Raw genomic sequence first — 18,815 nt, 5'->3', positions numbered from 1 at the left:
GCTCCCCGCGCCGCCATCTTTGCTGTGGGCAGCGGCCCGGGCAGGCGCGGCGCGGCGGGAGGGATGGGGGCGCTTGGCGGAGCCGCCCCGGGAAAGGGTCCCCGGGGCTGCCAAGTGCCAGAGACGCGTTTCCTGCTGAGAGTAACACGCTTTCGGGTGTCTGGGCCAGGCTGCCCAGCCATTCGGTCAGCCAGAGCTCCGTCGCGGGATGCTTCCCAAGCTGCCGCCCCGTGCAGTCTCCTGGCTAAAGACTCACGCAGCACACCCAGGCTCGACGAGCTGCTGAATAATCATCCATTCTGCCAGTCTGCAGGATTGCTGTGTGCCTAGGGCAGAGCGGGATGGGGACAGGAGCAGAGCGGGATGCGGGACAGGAGCAGAGCGGGATGGGGACAGGAGCAGAGCGGGATGCGGGACAGGAGCAGAGCGGGATGGGGACAGGAGCAGAGCGGGATGCGGGACAGGAACAGAGCGGGATGGGGGGACAGGAACAGAGCGGGATGGGGGGACGGGAGCAGAGCGGGATGGGGACACGAGCAGAGCGGGATGGGGGGACGGGCGAGTGCAGCCAGCGAGCAGGGAAAGAGCCGCGCTCCTGTCCCCATCCCGCTCAGCTCCTGTCCCCATCCTGCTCCAGTCAGGTGAGCTGCTCGCTGCTCTGCCTGGTCTGACAAGACAGTGCTCCCTGGAGCACCTTTGGAGAAATAACTCTGTTATGCCAGGTGCTTCTTCAGAAAAACCCTAAAGCAGCAAGGCATAGTTGTTGTCCGACTCATGCTCCTCAGTCATGTGTTTCCAAATACCCAGCGAATGAGCCTGATTCTGCCTTTGGCAATTATTAAGAAAAAAAAAATCCAGAGTAATGCCATCTGGGTAGGGAACATCTCACTCACTCCAGTGTTACTAAGAGCAGAGTCTGTTTCCATTGTTTATTTCTCTTGAAATGTACGTACATTCATCCACTGACACTGTATGAATGTACCTCATTGTAAAAGTATCCACTGCTTTCAATTTCTTCTGCTTTTGACTGTTTTTAGCTGCATTTATCCACACTTTAACCAGAAGTAATCAACTACGCTCTATTATCTTTCCTTCCATCTGTGTTTTTGCCTTAGTTTGGTGAACAGTTTGAAATGTTCTACCAAGCCTACTATTTCTAGGTTTCAAATTGTGTGACCCATTGTGTGAAGAACATGCTGAGAGTGAAGCTGCTTCTGGAACAGGCTTCATCACAGTGAAGTGGAAGGAGAATTTTTGAAGAAAATGAAGTAGCATATGTAAAGTCCAGTCCTGGGGTGACTTTATGATGCTGAATTTTATCCCCATTTGTCTGTTTAGCCCAGAAATAAGTTTTGTGCCTTTAAAACTGGTTCTGAGAGTGAAGGGGAGGAGAAGAAGCGCGCAGTTTGTTTGCAGAAACTGCACTTTCTCCCCCGCATTCTTTCTCATGGACTGTGTTGTCTGCTGCACAGACAGCAGGAGAGAGCTCTCCTTTGCTTCTAGATAAATTTTTTTAAGCTAGCTGAGGCAGAGAAGCTCCCTGGAGTGGCTTTTCTTTTTCTTGGAACTGATCAGCCTTGCTTTGGACTGAAAACCCAGAAAAGCACCGGGAGCTCAGCCTGTGGCCCACCATGGCCCAGGACTGCCTTTTCCAATGCAGGAGGGACTGATAAGAGACTGAGCGAGCTGAGCTACACCCCACAAAAAGAACTCTGAATTTGCCTCTCTTCTGAACGACGAGAAATTCCATTGTTTAACATTATTATTTTTTAATGTTCGTAAGTACTTGGCTTGTTAAATAAACAGTTTTTTCCACTTTTCTCCAAGGAAATCTTTCCTGTACTGGTGACCAAGAGGGGCTGCTTGAATCTGTTTTCTAGAGGGATCCCATTCAGAAGTTTCCTCCCAAATTCACCCTAAACCAGGAGAAGCCCTTAGAAATGAACAATTTTTAAAGCTATGACAAACAATTGCAGTTACCCTGTTTGATCTAACTTCCCTCACCAACTCTTAACTGAATTAGAACGGACCTTCCTAACCTATGTTATGTTAAGAGGTTCTACCAGTGTTTTCCAGGTAGTTCATGGCATCCTATTCATCAGCAGAATATAAGGATTTGTGTTAGATTTGTTTAGCCCCAGTCTGCTTTGTAGTTTCCTTGGCTTGCTTGGAAACCTTGAGGCTCACAAGAAATTTTGAGAGTTCTCAGATATTGTCAGTTTGGACAATTAAAAAATTTTACAAATCCTATGATTGTTGTATCACAGATTTCAGAACACCAACAGACTGGACCGCTGTTTGTTGTTTTTTTCCTACAACCAAGGCTTTGAAGGTGACCATCAGGGACTATGATGGGAGGAGAAAACCCCACTGGACTTTAAAGCAGAGGTCTTAGAAAATCTAAGTTACAATACCACTGAGATTCTCCTATAACTATTTAAACTTAGTTGTGTACATTGAGTACTAGGAGGTAGTGGTTTCTTTTAGTGTACTTTTTTGCAATTTGATATTTCACTTTCCCACCTCATTCTAAACCAAACTGATGTAAGAGAGTGGGATTGTTTAAATTACAGTAATGGAAGAGGACTGGTCTTGTAGTACTGGTAATAGATACCAGAAAAAATATGGCATTTAATAGCTCCCCAATTTTAAGTTAAATTCCCAGAGGTTTGACCTAAAGCTCAACAAAACCTCCACAGGGATTCCCTACACAAGCACACAAAATACACCCTTCATTGAGAGTCCAGGCAGAAAGAAACAACAGCACAGGAAATTGTTCTTGGAGAACCCTTCTACTTGTCAGTCACAGGCTGCTGCAAACCAGAAAGGTTAACACACCATCTAATTATTTGATAGGATTCATATTCCTTTACAAATGTGATGAATAATCCGAGTGTGTTGAATCAAGCCAGAGGAAAATTGCTCCTTCCCCAGCCTTTTATTAACTCCTTGTGATATAATGTACTTGAAATCATAGAATAGTTTGGGTTAGAAGGGACCTTAAAGATCAGCTCCCCACCATGGTCGGGGATACCACCCAAAATGTTTGTTCTGTGACATTATAATGTGTGGGTGAATGATTCTTGTATGTGAGAAATTTTACTTTCACATGTGCTTCTCTTTATATTTGACTTGAAATTAGAGAAAAAACCAGTACCCCTTCCACCTGGTTTTGCCCCCTGCTTAGTGCAGACAGGGTTCCCTACAATGGGTATTATGCTGTTTTATTATGCTGTTGTATACTCTAGCTTTGAAAGGCTCTGGTGATGGGGTTTAATCTGAAGCAAGACACACTTTACTGGGATGTGTTTCCTGATATTTAGGCTTTATTTCCCTTTGCTTTCAGTTAATCTTGTCATACATTCATGTGTCCTTCAGACTGCTTAAAATCCTTTCCTGCTGCTAAGCCTAGAATATCAGTACACAGCTTTAAGTGTTGTCCAGTGCTTTTATTTATACTATCCCAAACTGCATTTTAATTGTGGTTTATCTTCAGTCCTCTACAGACCCCCATTTTTGCAATTTAGAGAAAGGGTATTTTGAGTAGTCCCTTTTTTTTTTTTAAGTAGCAATGAGTGTTCAAACTCAGAGCTCTACAAAAATTTAAACAGCTTGCGAGCAGCCTTTTGAAGGCGCCCACGGCTGCCGCATTTCCCGCTGCAGCCGCGGGATGTCCCGGTTTTGCAGCCGCGGGATGTCCCGGTTTTCCAGCCGCGGGATGTCCCGGTTTTCCAGCCGCGGGATGTCCCGGTTTTGCAGCCGCGGGATGTCCCGGTTTTCCAGCCTCGGTGTCCCGGCGCTCGGGCAGCGCGGCTCTCCGGGGCAGCGGGGCCTGGCGCCCTCTGCCGGCCGCGCCGCGGAACGCCAGGCGTTCCTCCCGAGCGCCGCTCCCGCGCTCCCGAGCGCGCTGCTCCTTCGGTCCATTGCGAACGCGCTTACTTTGGCACTCCAGGAGCTGTTTCCTTCGGTTGATCCTGGGAAAACCCATGTTGGCATTTCAGAGTCTGACAGGTAGAGTAATCGGCATCTCTAGGTTACAGTTGGGTTTATTAGAGCCTATTAGTCTTTACACTTTCTTGGTAACATGGAGTTCTACGTGAATATTTCCTTGGATTTTTGTCACTCTTTGCCTCCTCTCATGTACATCTTGTCATAGTTACAAAGGTCTTGTAGTCAAATAAGAGACAATTCTGTGGTTGTGTATGACAAATGAATCTGTTTAATTCCTGTATTGTGACTTAGCTTGCAGGTATGAAGAATATTTTTTGTGACAGCGAAATGAGCAATTTGCCTAAAAATAAACAGTGAAGTATGTGAATAATAAGTAAATGAATAATTTGTCATCTTTCTGTCACGGAACTCATTGTGCTTTGCACAGTTTTATATACAGTAGGCTGGAGCACAGAGCGATGAAATGTATTTCCAAAAGTCTCAGTATGAGTCTTTTATGAGAACCAGAAAAAGGAACCAGGAATTTGTGTTCACTGACTCACCCAGTTGAAAGTGTGTTACTTAGGGGCATTTTTTAGGATGTGAAATAATAAAATAATCTGTGAACAAAGGGTTTTTTTCAGTCTCAGACTATAATACACTGAGCAAAGGTAGTCTGTAACAGGCTGGGGTGTCTGGAGCTGCTCCAGTTTGGCCAACTCTAAAGGAGCAGTAAGAAGATGATACTGAGGAGCACTGAAGAGGCTTTTCATCTGCAAAAGGCTATTGGTGCTCTTTTATAGGATGGTGATGTAACTCTAAAGTGGGTGGTATTACAGAAAATAACTTTCCATCTGACAGAGTCAGATGGTCTCACGGCTGGGAGGGGCTTTTAGGCCACCAAGTATTTGGAGATGCTGTGCTGTGCAGATCTCATGAACACCATGTGCTCTATGATGGGCAGCTCTTCCCAGCTTCTTGTAGGTGCTGCCAGTTAGGGCTCCATAGTAGGCTGGGCCTTAGTCATTGTGTACAGCCCTCACAATGCTCACTTCTTTTCTTGGCAAGTGTGATAAAGGGCTTTCTCAGTATTTATCTCTAGCCTTGATCAACAGTCTGCTACCAAAGGATGTTGTGTCATTCTGAAGAAACTGACATTTACAGCATCAATACTGCTGTGATTTCTTGCATTTTGCCAGTGAATGCAGGCCCTGCTGCCAAGAAGAACTTTCTCACCCATAATACTTCTCAGCCATCTGCCAAAGTAGATATTGGACAGTTTAACAGGTTAAGGCCAAACTGTTTGAAATTTAATTTATTGGAGGCTTGTTAGTTTGTCATGCATATTATCGACAAAAGTATTGACAGTGTCTGTTCTTCTGTTGCATTCATATGTGAAAGTAATTTTTGTCTTCTATTTTTTGTAGCAGCTAATTCAGCCAGAATTCAAGTGTGAAAGCTTTTCCTAATTTAGAGGAATTGTAAGAACTGGAAAATTATGCTACGTAACTAGCTATATTTGAACATGTCTCTGAATTTACATAATAAATGCCTGACTTTTGCAGTTAGCAGAACTAAAATACGGAGAGGATCAGAACACTATTTAAGCACTCTGTCTTACTGCTATCTCTAATTTCTTTTATTCTGATGTGTTTCTTTTGTTCAGATGTAATGGGAAAAAATCTAACTATTTCAGTGCTGGAAAAAGCTCAGGACACGGTCTTTGATCCCCACCTTCTGCTGTCTTTAGGTATTATCCTCACTTCACAGATGGACAGAGTAAGGCAAGCAACATGTGACTTTTTTTCTTAAAGCACTTGGAGATCTGCTACTGAGAAACACATGAAAAGGCTACACGCTTCTTATACAGTTATGTAGCTTTTCTTTAACATATCCAGCTACTTCATCTCAGGCAAACTGAAAATAGGAAACATATTCAGCGGGGATAATGTACCTGCCTGCAGAGCATTCTGATTAAGTTATACACCATAAAATTATACTTGAGTAGGTCATGTAGTAAAAATAATAATAATAACAATAATAATAATAAATAGGATGCTGCCTTCAGGAGCTCCCTCAAGAGCTCCCAATAATTTGTGGCTTTTAAAATTCTGATAGCTGTTATTTCTGATATATGGAAAATACTCCCTGGAAGTGCATTCAGTTCCTTGTCTCCCTTTGATGTCCTGCTGTTGGAGAGTTCTATATTTCAGTTTTGACTGGCACATAAAAGAAGAAGAAAAAATGAGTTTGAAAAATTAGGGTTATAAGAGAAATTTATTGTGAGCAGCAATGAACAAGCAGTGCGGTCAGTACCTGAGAACAAGCACGGCCTTTGAAGAAAGGCTTAGTAATTACAAGTGGATTTCCATTAGTAATTTGTAAATTTCCATAGGTAATTTGAAAATTTCCATAGGTATTTGTAAAACCACTGTACCGAGTGTGTAGTGGAGGGTGAATGGTGTTAAATAGAACTTGCCATATTCTAGTTGGGCTGTGTAGAAATTATCCGCTTCATACAGCACCGTCTGGATAACCAGGAGGATAAATTTACTCCCTTTCTTATTTTACTGTACTACAGACTGCTTCCCGTGCCATCAGCTCACCCTGCAGGGCGTGAGAGAAGCGCACTGGTGTCATTTGAGGCAGCCCGGCGGCCTGGCCTGCTGTCCCAGAGCAAGTCCTTGTCCCGGCGTGTGGCAGCAGGCGGGCCGCTCGGAGAAGGGCTCCGCTCGGGGGTGCCGGCAGGAGCTGTGCCACAGCCGAGCACTAGATGCCACTCTGAGGCCGCAGAAGGAGCTTGGCCGCTCGGCAGCATCCCGGCACAGAGGGCTGGGAAGGAGAGCGCTCGGAAAGGCCCCGGGGAGCGAGACAGGCCCAGCTCCTCGCGTAGCCCTCCGGTGACGCTCCGGGAACAAACAGCGGAAAGGTGAATCAGGGGCCACCGGTGCTGCGTTTGGGCCCCACGTGAGCCGGGCCAGCAGCAGGTGCTTGGGATGGGAACTAAACCTCCATCCAGAGCTAGCAACTAATCTCCCGACTTCAATGGCTTTGTGCACAGGTGTCCCCACTTCTGACCTATTAGCCAGATGGGCTCAAAAGGAGGGTGGAAGAGCAGGGTGAAAGGGCAGTTATAGCTCGCTGGATGGGGTTTCAGGAGAGTTTAAGGATGAACTGAAGACCCGTGGCTCTTACTGTGTTTCTGCTGGTACAGTTGCCCTACAGGTAGGTCTTTAAAAGTTTGTGATCAATAGAAGTATAGCTAACAGCCCCCTCCTTCACGATTCCCATGCACCTCCTAAACATTGCAGCATTGTGCTGAGAACAGGCATCAAAACTGTATAATCTGACTAAACTAATAATGGGCATGAGTCACAAACCTCAGTGTGGGTATTGTGTGGCTCAGAAAAATGCAGGGGTATCTGAAGAAAGGTTTGGCTTGTTGTCAGGATAAAGGCTAGTTGTGCAATTTGGATTCAGATCAAGGCTGGAATGTGGAATGAAGTTTTGATGGGGCAGCATCTTTTCTGGGAAGTGAGTCTGCTTTACTGAACAACTCGAAATGGAACACTTTCTGTGAGTGACCCATACTGTGCATCTTCTAAAAAGTACTCCCTGTTCATGCAATGTAATATTATCAACACAAATATGTTGCTTCAAAGTACCGAAGAAGCTGTGAACTACTAAAAGGCCAGTGAAAGAAGAGAAACATATATCTATTTCCTTTTACATGGAGGGATTTACCAAAGCAACATCATAGTTTTGAGTGAACTGTGTGGCTTGTAGTCCTCAGCCTTAAGGATGAATACATGTCAATCTGGAGGAAAGAGGAAGGGATGAATCCTGGTAAAAGTCCTAGGCACTGATGCGTGTTATTTCTCTTCAGTTACTTGGTATTCCTACATAATCAGGAATAGTGTGCTATGCATTGCTAAGTGAGTTATGTTGGTCTCAAATAGCAGGCTTATAGAGAAAATAAGATTTTCCCTGCTATTAGCTACAACAGATTTTAGGTAGAAATGGTGGAGGTACATGTCTCACAGCTGAGTTTTTTTTGGAGTGCTAACTTCCTAAGAACACTAGCCTTGTCTTTGTGGCCTGTACTCTACTGCAACCCTCCCATGTGAACTGTGATTGGATCCAACCCTGTTGTGGTAGAGATGTGTGTGAGTTTGACCTTTACAGAGCTAAGTACTCAAAGATAACTGCTCTTGGCAAAGTGCAAGTATAATGCATTGTCTGGCTGTTTCATTCTCTGCACTAATTGGTCTGTACAAATAATAAACAGATATTTACTGTAACAGGTTTTATGTGAGCTCAAATGGTAGAGCATTGTGTATTTGGTGTTTGAGTTCCTGTACTTGCTCTTTGCTGTCCAGTTTAAACATCTGTTACACTGGGATCATAAATCCTACTAGTGCAACATAGCCAGCATGCCCTAGAAATTGAGTGGCACTTCAGGAGCCAGTTTCTTGTAAAAAGTATCAGAAAGAAACATTGTCTTTCCTGCCACCACCTACCTTGTGGAAAAAATATCTTCTGAAGAGTGATTTTCCAGTAATGTACAGAAAGTCCACGTGCATTCATTCTGTGTACCTGTAAGTGTGTGAAGGTGTATTGTCCTGTGGTTGTCTAAGTCTGCTGAGTAATCCATCTGGGCTCCCTTAGATGTGTGACTAAAGCCTGGATACTTAGGTAAAGCAGGATGTTGGGTCAGTTTCTGTTTTCTGTAACTTGAATTTAAATGTAGAAGTGACTACTTTGAAGTAGAGCATTTTAAGATATTGAGAAAGGAGTTTGGTGTTTTGCACATGAACTACACAACCATTGCACATGCACATTTTATCCATGAAGCCACCCTAAGTCCTAATGTGGGATTTCAAGGTTCTCTGTTGGCAACATCCATCTTCTGCACCCTCCTCGTGTTAGCATTGATCTACAGGGGAAATAGAGAACACAGCTGTGTTATTATATACCTGACTGCAATTTCTGCTCTAGTGATTGAGTGTACATACAGAATTTTTGAAACATGGCCATTCTAACTTATTTTGTCTTCCTGTCAATAGCATGGCACTTGTCCAAATTATGGATCGATATCAGCTGATCTTTTTATGTTAAACTGTAATGAAGTTGCCTCTCTTATTGGAGATGTGATCTTGCTTCAGGCAATGCTTTTAACTGCAAACTTTTGGAATGGGAATGGGGGAGAAGGGAAACAGAAGCAGAGGAATGAGCAAAAGCCAGAGTGGAGAATAAAAGCATTCCTTCCTCTTTTTGAAAGTGGTGGGAGTTGGGTAAGAGGGGACTTGGATGTGAAGAGATCCTGGCTTGTCAGGACTTGTACTAGTATGGGTAAGAACTGTCAGCCTCTACTTTCTTCAAAGTACTGTTAAAAAGCCAGTGGTGGACACTGGGAATGAAAGCCTGGCTCTCTTGAAACTTCATGCAGCATTATGTTTAATTTCTATTTTAATTTCTATTTTTTTCCTATTTCATAAAGTTTGTGAAATCAAATAATTGAAAGAACAGAGGAAAAATGGAATGCAATGAGGAGTGGAGAATGAGAGATGTAAAAGGGGGTACTAGATCAGCCATTTTCCCCTTGTGGGCAGGATGAGATCATCTCTACAGTGACTTCTTTAAGTCATTATCTAGTTCAGAAGAGTTTCAAGGTATCAGCGTTGTGTCATAGCTGTAGTGTGACATTTCATAGGCATTCACTGTAACTCTTCCGACTACTCTGCTTTCACTTTAATCTTATTTAACTTGTATGGACAAAATGTAGAGGGGAACTATTTTCTGTCCTATTTCTAGGGTAAAAGGTTTGTGGAAGAAAGATGCTTTGTCTGGCTTTTGGAAAAGAGTCTGTGCAGGGCTATATTAATTTTCTTTTGTAAGGGAAAAACAATGAAGAAGGGAACTTGGTGGGTTTGGGGCTGGTAGTCACTGGCTGAAGTTGACTGACACTTTCCTAGAACAAAGGGATAATGGTATTTTGAAAGGCATCTTTTTGTGAACCATTTAAGAATAAGTTGGTTTCTTTCCTAGTTTCTCTCAGAACTACCTCTGAGCCACTCTTACAGCTCACTTTTGGCCGCTATGAATGCGCTCAGTATTTCTGGAGAAGCCAGGAATGCCCTCTCTTCCAAGTGTCTCATTTGTATCCCTGTCCCATAGGGCAGGCCTGAGGATTGAGCAGCTCTCCCAAGTCTCTCTGCAGTGGCAGGAGGGCCAGCAGTGGTGAGGGAGCTCTGACACACCAGCCTGGGCCCTGAGCTGGCTGAGGGGAGGGCAGAGCCTGGGGGGCACTGCAGCAGGGACCCCTTGCTCAGAGTCAATGCAGCCAGGCTCATGTTCTGGCTCTCCTCTCCAGAGAGTGTGGGGTTCCCGCAGGAATTCTTTCACTGCGTCTCTTTTGGTCTGTAGTGTCAGTCAGCAGAGCTCCACTTCCATGTAATTACATGTGAGAGATTGTTAGTTTCCTTTGCAGCTTTTATCTTTTCTTCCTCTTAAACCTTTCCAGTGTGTGGGTGCTACTCAGCTGGGACCCTATGATTCAGTTAGTGAATTTGTACATATTTTTGTACCCCTTGATACAAGTTTGGCTAACTATGACTTTGGAGGCATCTTTACAGTAGTTTTGTGCTTGCAAGCCTCCCATATCCAAGTATCTCAAACATTTATGGTTTTGAAGGCCTTGGTGAGGGACAGTGTTATTTCAGTTGTACAGATAACGAACTGAGACAAAAGGCTTATATTTGGGGAGTAGTACAACAAAATTATGGTAAATCTGGATGGAAAACATCTGCCTTGTTCAAGGAAAAAACCCTAAATTCTAAAACCCTAAATTTCCTTGTAGTGTAAGGATGGGAAATTAAATTGAGTACTTTTTATGAATTACAATGAGAGACAACCTCAAGCATTACTTTGGGTCTAGAGAGAGAATTTAAGATTTTGATGATCCTACTGTGAAAAGGAGATGAATAGCTTCTTTTAAAAGACAGCTTAGTATTGGGAATAATGTATGTGAAAAATTGAGTTTTTCATACAGATTTAAAAATATTTATTCATCAAGTGTTTTAATTCATGTAGTTTGTCAAAAGTGCTTGATCTTTGAGAAAGGAAGTATTGGTTTGATGAAGCTACATGTTCATCCTGAAAAGCATGTAAAAAAATCCAACTAGCTATAGTGCCTGGCACAGAAAATAGAGGGAAGCCACAGGTTTTTTGGAAGATAGGTGTTTTTCTAGTGTAGGAGGTAAAAGTTAAGACTTGTCCATAGCTTTTCAAGAGTTTGATAACCTGTTGGTGTAAATCAGGATAGCTGCAGTGAGGTCTGGCTGTCAGTCTGCTCCTAACTGTGCCACAAAACTACTCTTATTGTGTTTCAGGAAAAAAATTAAAGCACAAATATATATGTAAGCTAATATGCTTTAGTGAAAGGAGATGGTATTTTCTTCATGTCTGGGAAGCAAGGTGGAAGAGACAAGAAGCAAAGCTGGGAGACATGGAAAAAGAAACCCAACTGAGAAGTTACTTGCCCGACCACTAAAATCTTGTTTTAGGAGACCCAACATCAGTCACAAAGCAGCTGCTGACAATGCTCCTGCTCAGCAGGCCACTATAAACAAGTGTGCCAGGTGCCACAGTTTGTGACTAGTGACACAAGCACAGTGGAGGTGGAGGGGGCTGTCCCTGATAGCTGGTACTCATTGCTGCTCCCTTTGCTTTGCTTCGGTGTCGGGGCAGCAGGGCAGGAGTGAACAAAGCTGAGAAAACTCAGCCCAAGGAAAATGAAGTGGACTATTGGGTGCTGAAGTAGGATATTTTTAATAACTGATCTGTTGGTTTGTTTGCAATGCCAAAAGGGTGGGACATATGGAGCAAATTGGAGGATAATTCTATTAGTTTAAAACCAGGTGTTTTTTTTTCCTTGGGCCTGAAATACTCTCATTTAGTGTGATTTTCTTTTTGTTAAAAGAAAAGGTAAAATTGAACTGAATTTTAAGAAAGTATTGCAGATTTGAGTTTAAAGGGTATACATTTCACATTCAGGATATCAAACTGAATGATCTGGATTTTCAAAGAGTTTGCCTAGGCTGGAATAACTAAACAAATCTGAAAGAAATCTGCAGTCAGTGTAAACCTGCATTTTAAGAGCTTGCTCAATCATTCCACCTTAGACAAACAAATCTTTCTTTTACATCGTCTATGTTCTTATTTCTGAGCTGTTACATAAACAGAATGATTGTGTGGATGAGTATGCACAGACTGTTGAATAAAGACAGATTGTGAAACTGGAAAGGGGAAATTCAGTTGTAGCCTCTCTCTATGGAGAGTAAGAGAGCTACTCCTCCAAGGATTTTGCCTGATTACTTTGGAAATTAGAAGTCAAGACTTAGTAGTGGGTGTAAAAAGAAGAGTGGCAGTCATGACTGTGGAAACACTACATGGGATAATTGTGTGCATTGCAGGGAAATAAACATCATGGAATTGTAGTTCTGGGCCTTGACTGTTTTCTATTAGCAAACAGGTTACCATAACTGATTTCAACCCTTTATTGGCAAAATTTAGTTGATTCCAGTGGATTTACACAAGGGATTAATTTAATCTTCAGTTTTCCTAGTTTTCAAGCCCAGAAGGACTATTAGCTTGTATACTGTGGTCTGCCACACAGAACAGGCTGCGGAATTTCATATTGTTATTCAGCATCAAACCTTTAACTGGTATGTTTTGAAAAAAAGTATCTTTCTGCAGGGGAAAATCTCAAGGAAATGCTGTTGGAAATTGCTGGAATGATCAAGTGTTTTTTTTTTTTTTTTAGACAAGGCTGAGACCTTGATTCTGTTCCTAATTCTGTGGCAGTCAAACTTCCTCTGCATGCTTAATTTCTGTGCCTATAGCTGAAAGATAGGATAGTTAATCTCATCTGGAAATAGATTTAAATTCCATAGCAGAAGACTGATAAATGTAAGTAAAACATCACTCTGTGACTGTAGTCAGCTCTCTCCTCTATCCCTTTTGCTCTTCTGCATTTCTCATTTTGCTTTTCTCATCTGCAGATCTGTGATATTTTTACTGAGTGCAGTAAATGATGTACTGACCTTCTACTGCCTTTAGTACTACCTATTAAAGTTTTATCTATGTTTTCTTAAAGAAAAGTACAAATCAAGACAAAATTCTCTAAAATCTCATGCATTCAAACTCACAAAATGCTAAGCCAGCTTTTCATTTGTTCATAATATAGCACTTCAAGAGTGTGTGCTGTTGCTGTTATTTACATAGCTGTGTAACAAGATGGGCGGTTCGTGAGGTTTTTTTTTTTTTGTTTTGTGTTGCATTTCAGCTTTCTTTTAGTAATTACTGTAGCAAATCTGTCTGCTGAGTATCTCATAGTTGTGTCATTCCAGCCTCTGGAGTATTCATGCCATGCTGAGGTTGGAATTCCAACTTGTGTCTCAAAACACATGGTTTCAAGTGCCCAGAGACAGTGGTGTTTAGTGCTTGTGTTATGTTCCTGCCTAGCAGAAATTGTCCTGCATCCCAGGGATGGTTCTGGATTGTCTCCTGATTCCAGTTGAGCATTTGTATTCTCTCTATGTGAATATAAAAGAGAAACGACTGATGTTTTCCTTGTTTCTAAGTTTTAGGAGCAGGGACTGACAGCTGGAGTCTTTGTAAGGAAAGGATCTGTAACCAAATGGACCAATGGGCTATAGGCACTTCATTAGAGTTCAATATTACAGTGGCAGGTACCTTAGGAGTGAGATCCAAAGATTAGATTATATGGCAAAGGGAAGCCCCAGTTTCCAAGTGTGATTTGCTGTCAGTAATGGTGTCAGGGGCATGAATGTCCTGAGCAATATACACCTCACTGACAGGAAAGGCTGAGGAAGAGGGTGCAACTTCCCTGCTTCTTATCTTGGTTTTGCATTTTATTAGATGCTAGGATCAGTCTAGTCCCTATGGTTTTCACAAACAATATAAGACTCTTGTCTACAGACTGCTTTAGGAAGGGTTGGCCCCTCACAAGCTCTACCAAGAAGGGCTCTGTAGCTGCTCTTCCCCTGTTATTTGCCAGCTGAGTGTTACTACAGAATCACTGTTTTCTTTGCCTCTCTAGACCTTAGGGACTGGTAGTGGTTGCTGTTTTCTCCATACTTTCTTGGTGCTTTTTCTGATCTCTCTTCAGCTGACACTCCTGGATGCCCCTCTCCTGTTCCTGATCCTTTGGAAGGCTTGGTCCTGGCAGTTCATCATGCCTCTCCATCATTTCCCTCGCCTGGTGCTGCCCTGCTGCAGCCTTGGTCCCCGGGGGCTTGTGTGTCCTGCCTCACCAGTGTTTGCCTTGCCTGGTGCAGCATTCAAGCAACACCTTAATAAAAAGCTTTCCTCCCTTATCTCCTCTCTGCTGCTGTGCCACTGGGCTGGGGATCGTGTTCCCATCTCTTTCACACGCACACCTGGCCATAAAACACTGGGTTTGTTTTTAACCTCAAACCAGGGAGCTTTAATTAAAGAGACAGTGACCTCTTTTATGAGTTTGCTCGCATAGGGTTTCAGGGCTATTGTCACATACAGCTCACATGACAGAGCACCATTGCACAAAGCTCCATTTACACATCCTTCCCGGCTTTTTTCCTCTCCTCTTTTTGTTTTCCAAACGCAGAAGGAAGTTGTTTTCTTGTTTACCCCTAGGCAAAGTTGTCTCTCATGTTAGTAGCCTATGGCTAACAGTTTCTTTGAAGAGAACCCACCTTTCTTACTAACACATGGATGTCATTAAACTTGCAGAAATGTTATTTTTTTTTAATCTATGTAAGAAATAGTCTTCTGGATCTGACTGGCTAAAACAGATCCTATGTTAATTTTCCTTAGCTAGTTCTCATAGCTGTATAATGGAATTTGTGTTTCTTCTCACAAATACTTATTATTCACTGTTGCATTTACCTGTATTCATGAAGTATCAGGGGCAATAAATAGATTTTTTGATATATGCTCCAGCATATGTGTAGCAACAGATGCTCAAACTTGTCCATAGTTTTACACAGAATAGTTTGTGTAATTTAAAGAAAAATTTTCACAAATACTGATGTCTATTCTCCAGCACATGTATTCAAAGATACACAAACAGAAAGGTACACAGAAGTGTGTATGCAGTCCAGAACTTATTTGAGGTATGCAGACTTCTACAAAAGGCACTCATGCACAGAAAAGAGACAGCTGGGACAGACACAAGGAATTCCACATAATTGGTGGAATACGGAGACACACAGGATATGCACACACAAAAGAAAAAAAAACAAACAAACCATGTGGAAGAGTGTAGCTGCCCTCAGAACACACCTTGCATGTAGACCTTCAAAAGCAGGTGCAAGGATAAGTCTGCAGGAAAAGCTGTATGGAGAAACTGATGCCCAGTTAACTCTGAAAGTAATATATTAAGTTGCTGTGGACACAGACAGCATGTTCAGGTGCTGGAACCCTCGCTGAATTGTGCAAGATTTCTGCATTCAATAGTGTTACTTTTAGGAAAAGCTCAATTATATGGAAAAAATTACGGAGTTTAACTGCAAAGCTTTTAGATATGAGAGCACGTGCCCTTACACATATGAATAGGTAGATCTATTTTGATGTGAATACTGGCACATATTTTTTTACTCAGTATATTAATAGAGGTTTGCCTAGACACAAATATACCACACACACAGACCCTTAGACACACACAGATATACCCATGTCTATGTTCATTGAGAGAGACTCACTCAATATCTGTGTATGTGTGTGTTGGGAGAGGGTCATAACCTCCTCCATTCTTCTCCTGAAGGGGTTTGGATAATGAAGGGAAAAGAAATGAGGCCTGGGGCTAATTTGTAGTGGCATTTCCTGGCCTCTCTTATGCCAATGAAGCTCCGTTTCATCTTTAGCCTTATCAATTCTGCAGTCATGTGGCTTTCCGCTTGGACGCCTCTGTCTCTTCACCCTCCTCCCCAATCTCCCATGCTAATGGAAACTTCGTTAATGCCATTAATCTGCTGACTGGGACAAGTCAAAAACATATCCACACAATCTGAGCCAGGGCTGCAAGCGTCCTGGGGCTGCCAAACAGATGCACCCCTTGTGCTCACTGCATTCCTGAAGGAACTTCATATTGATTTATTCCTTTCTTTCCTTCTCTGCTTTATCCTTTGGCAACTTTGCATCCTTCAGAACAGACATCAAGTAGATGGCCTTTTTTTCCCGATCCCTCAAAATGATATTTCTTCAAGAATCCTTTCCCTAGTTGCAGGACTAGTGCCTTCTTTCAGTGCCCCCTCATGTTAGCCTTTTTGTTCTTATGCTGTTTTTGATTACAGACTTGTTATTCCTTTTATCTAATAGACTTTCATAACTATCCAAATGTTATGTGAATCTGCCTGGGCTGGACTAAAATAAAGTGTTCCACTCTACCTTGATATTTGCAGGCAGAGTGTAAGTAAGTCTTGCATTATCCAGCTGCTGTTACTGTTGTTCTAGTAGCAGTTGCCACTAGATCTGTTCTTGAAGGACTGTGCTGTTGGGGTGCCCTGTCTTCTGAAATGTCCTCAGCTTCCCTAAATCACTTTTTAGGAGTGGGAACATAGCAGTGCTTTGCATTTTACTATTAGGCCAGGTTTTGTAATGCTTTGCCATTGTCTTCTATCACAATTGATTATAATTTTTGGTGATGTATCATTTTCTTAGCTATGACTTCAACTTTGCTTGCCAGTGTAGCACACCTGCAGAAACTTGAAGCTCTGAGCAATGACTCACCATCTCCTTATTTCATAGCATTGTGCAGTGGCTGAGCATGTGGAAGTTCCTCATGCCAGGATTATGCTGGCTGAGGTTTCACCAAGAAGAGAAAACAGACTCTGTGTGATACTTGTTTTAGGAAAAAATTCTGTGATAATCAGAGTTCATAGCTAGCTCTTGAGAATGTCAGTATGTTGAGTGATCTGTATTTGATCTATGAATCTTTATATACATAAATGAAATAGTGACAGTGAAGAAAGAAAAGACAGCTAGGAAAGGCATGCTGTCGGAGTTGTGACATATGGATATGTTTCGAAAAAAACCCCATTAAATTGATGAAAACAAGGAGGGATGTTGGCAGTTCAGCATGAACTTTGATGATGTCAGGCTAAATCTGAAATTATATTGGCCATGACAGAAGGCTGAGCCTTAGTTGCCACCTCCACACAGACATCACAGTAAAAAGGGATTGTTTTACAAGGAGAAGACAAAGAAGTTTTAAGTCCTTCAGCCCGAGCAGGGGTTGAAGTCAAAAGTTCATCCTTATGTGGTTTTGAGTACAGAGAATGCATGTCATTTCCCACCAGCCAGGAGATGCTCCACTGAACAGAGCATCTTCTTCCTCTGGCCACTGCTGGGATGAGACACTCTTTTTATCTTCAGGGTATATTAATGCATTGCACTATCTGATGTAGAAAGATTCATATTGGTTTGTACCATGCTTATTTTTTGGGCATCACTGAGTAAGGGGGAAGGGGAAAAATCAGGTAGAGATTGTTATATCTTGGTACAAAAGAAAAAAAGCACTGGGATACTCAGTGCCCTAAAATTCCTGTTTAGATGAGTGAGGCAGTATCTGTAAACCTAAGGCCAGCACCTGCTGGAGCACTTTCAGAGCTCCAGTGAAAGCAGAGAACTAAAAATCAAATACCTGTAGCCTTAAGTGCTAGGACAGTCAACAGCTCACACAAGACCACTCACTTTGATTTAGACATTAAGTTTGCTTTCCCTTCCTTGTATTCTGTGATTGAGGATTTGAAAGTGAAACCTTGAGGCAAAAAAAAAAAAATATCATACCACATTGTCCTGTACAAGAAGAAAGGAAAAGTATCTTCAGGTAAAAAATTTGTGTAAATCAAGCTGTTCCTTTCCAGAGAGTATCTTAATAGAGAGGCAGGAAGATAAGCCCTATGCAAGACCCAACATTGTCCTGCCCAGTGACCTTGGCAAGTTTTTCAATCTCTTCGTGTATCTAGACTTTCTGTTCAGCATAATCCTATCAGAAACTTCTTGAGAAATAAGTTTCTTCCTATGGGTGCATCTAGCTAGAGAGTTGGTCATAATTTTGGCTAAAGTCACTCAACAGTAATATAACAATCTATGCCTCTGTATGGCAGGAATTGTGCATTAGACTGAGAAGTAAAAGATGCTTTAGACTTCTGACTGGTGCCAAGAAAGAAATAAATTCAGCAAGGCCTGCATTAGCTGCCTTGGGTACAGGGAGCATCCCAGCTGGGGCAGTACAGAGCCCATGGAGGTTAAATTTGGATCATGTCATGATGCAGCCTTCATGCTGGGAAAGAAGCTTAAAATGTCAGTGCTGTATGTCTTTGGAAAATTTGTATTTGAATGCCAGTGCTATGCACAAAGCTGCTGCACCCACTGATTGTATGCTCTGACCTATTTTTTGCTCAGTCTTTTCTAACTGCTGGACTCATAGGACCTGTCATACTGCTATGCAGATTCTGCCCAGCTTCCATTTTGCCATGGAAAATGCTCAAAAAGAAGTGGTGAATGCAGTTTTTCAGTGAAAAAGTATTTCATTGCAGTTATGACACTCCAAAGATTTAACTAACAAACTTTATCTACTCCAAAATAATTTCAGTATATCCATTGGTCTGAAAACCAAGTTTTTTTCCTACTTTGTGCAGCTTGCTTTGTAACAAGATTTTTTTTTTTTTTAAATGAAGTCTGTGAGTGGTAGTCAGGCAATGCAGCTTTTACTTCTGTTTCTGTTAAAAATTTGCATTTTGGTCTTGGGATAGCATTGTCTGTGTTTGCATCATCCATTTGTAACGTGAGGAAAACAACAACTCTTTCTGGCCTTCTTT

At 42.3% G+C, this 18,815-nt stretch overlaps 1 long non-coding RNA gene across 1 annotated transcript in view; it reads left to right on the top strand.

Annotated features, from left to right (window-relative positions):
* The first annotated feature begins 6,722 nt into the window (after positions 1–6,722).
* Positions 6,723–18,815, top strand: part of LOC143694770 (uncharacterized) — a 201,977-nt gene continuing 189,884 nt past the window's right edge. The window contains exon 1 of the long non-coding RNA XR_013183467.1: positions 6,723–6,859. This is a non-coding gene — a long non-coding RNA (uncharacterized LOC143694770). The remainder of the gene's footprint in view (positions 6,860–18,815) is intronic.

This window comes from Agelaius phoeniceus, chromosome 9, assembly GCF_051311805.1.
Source record: "Agelaius phoeniceus isolate bAgePho1 chromosome 9, bAgePho1.hap1, whole genome shotgun sequence".
Taxonomy (NCBI): Eukaryota; Metazoa; Chordata; class Aves; order Passeriformes; family Icteridae; genus Agelaius; species Agelaius phoeniceus.
This window is presented reverse-complemented; position numbering and strand designations above follow the sequence as displayed.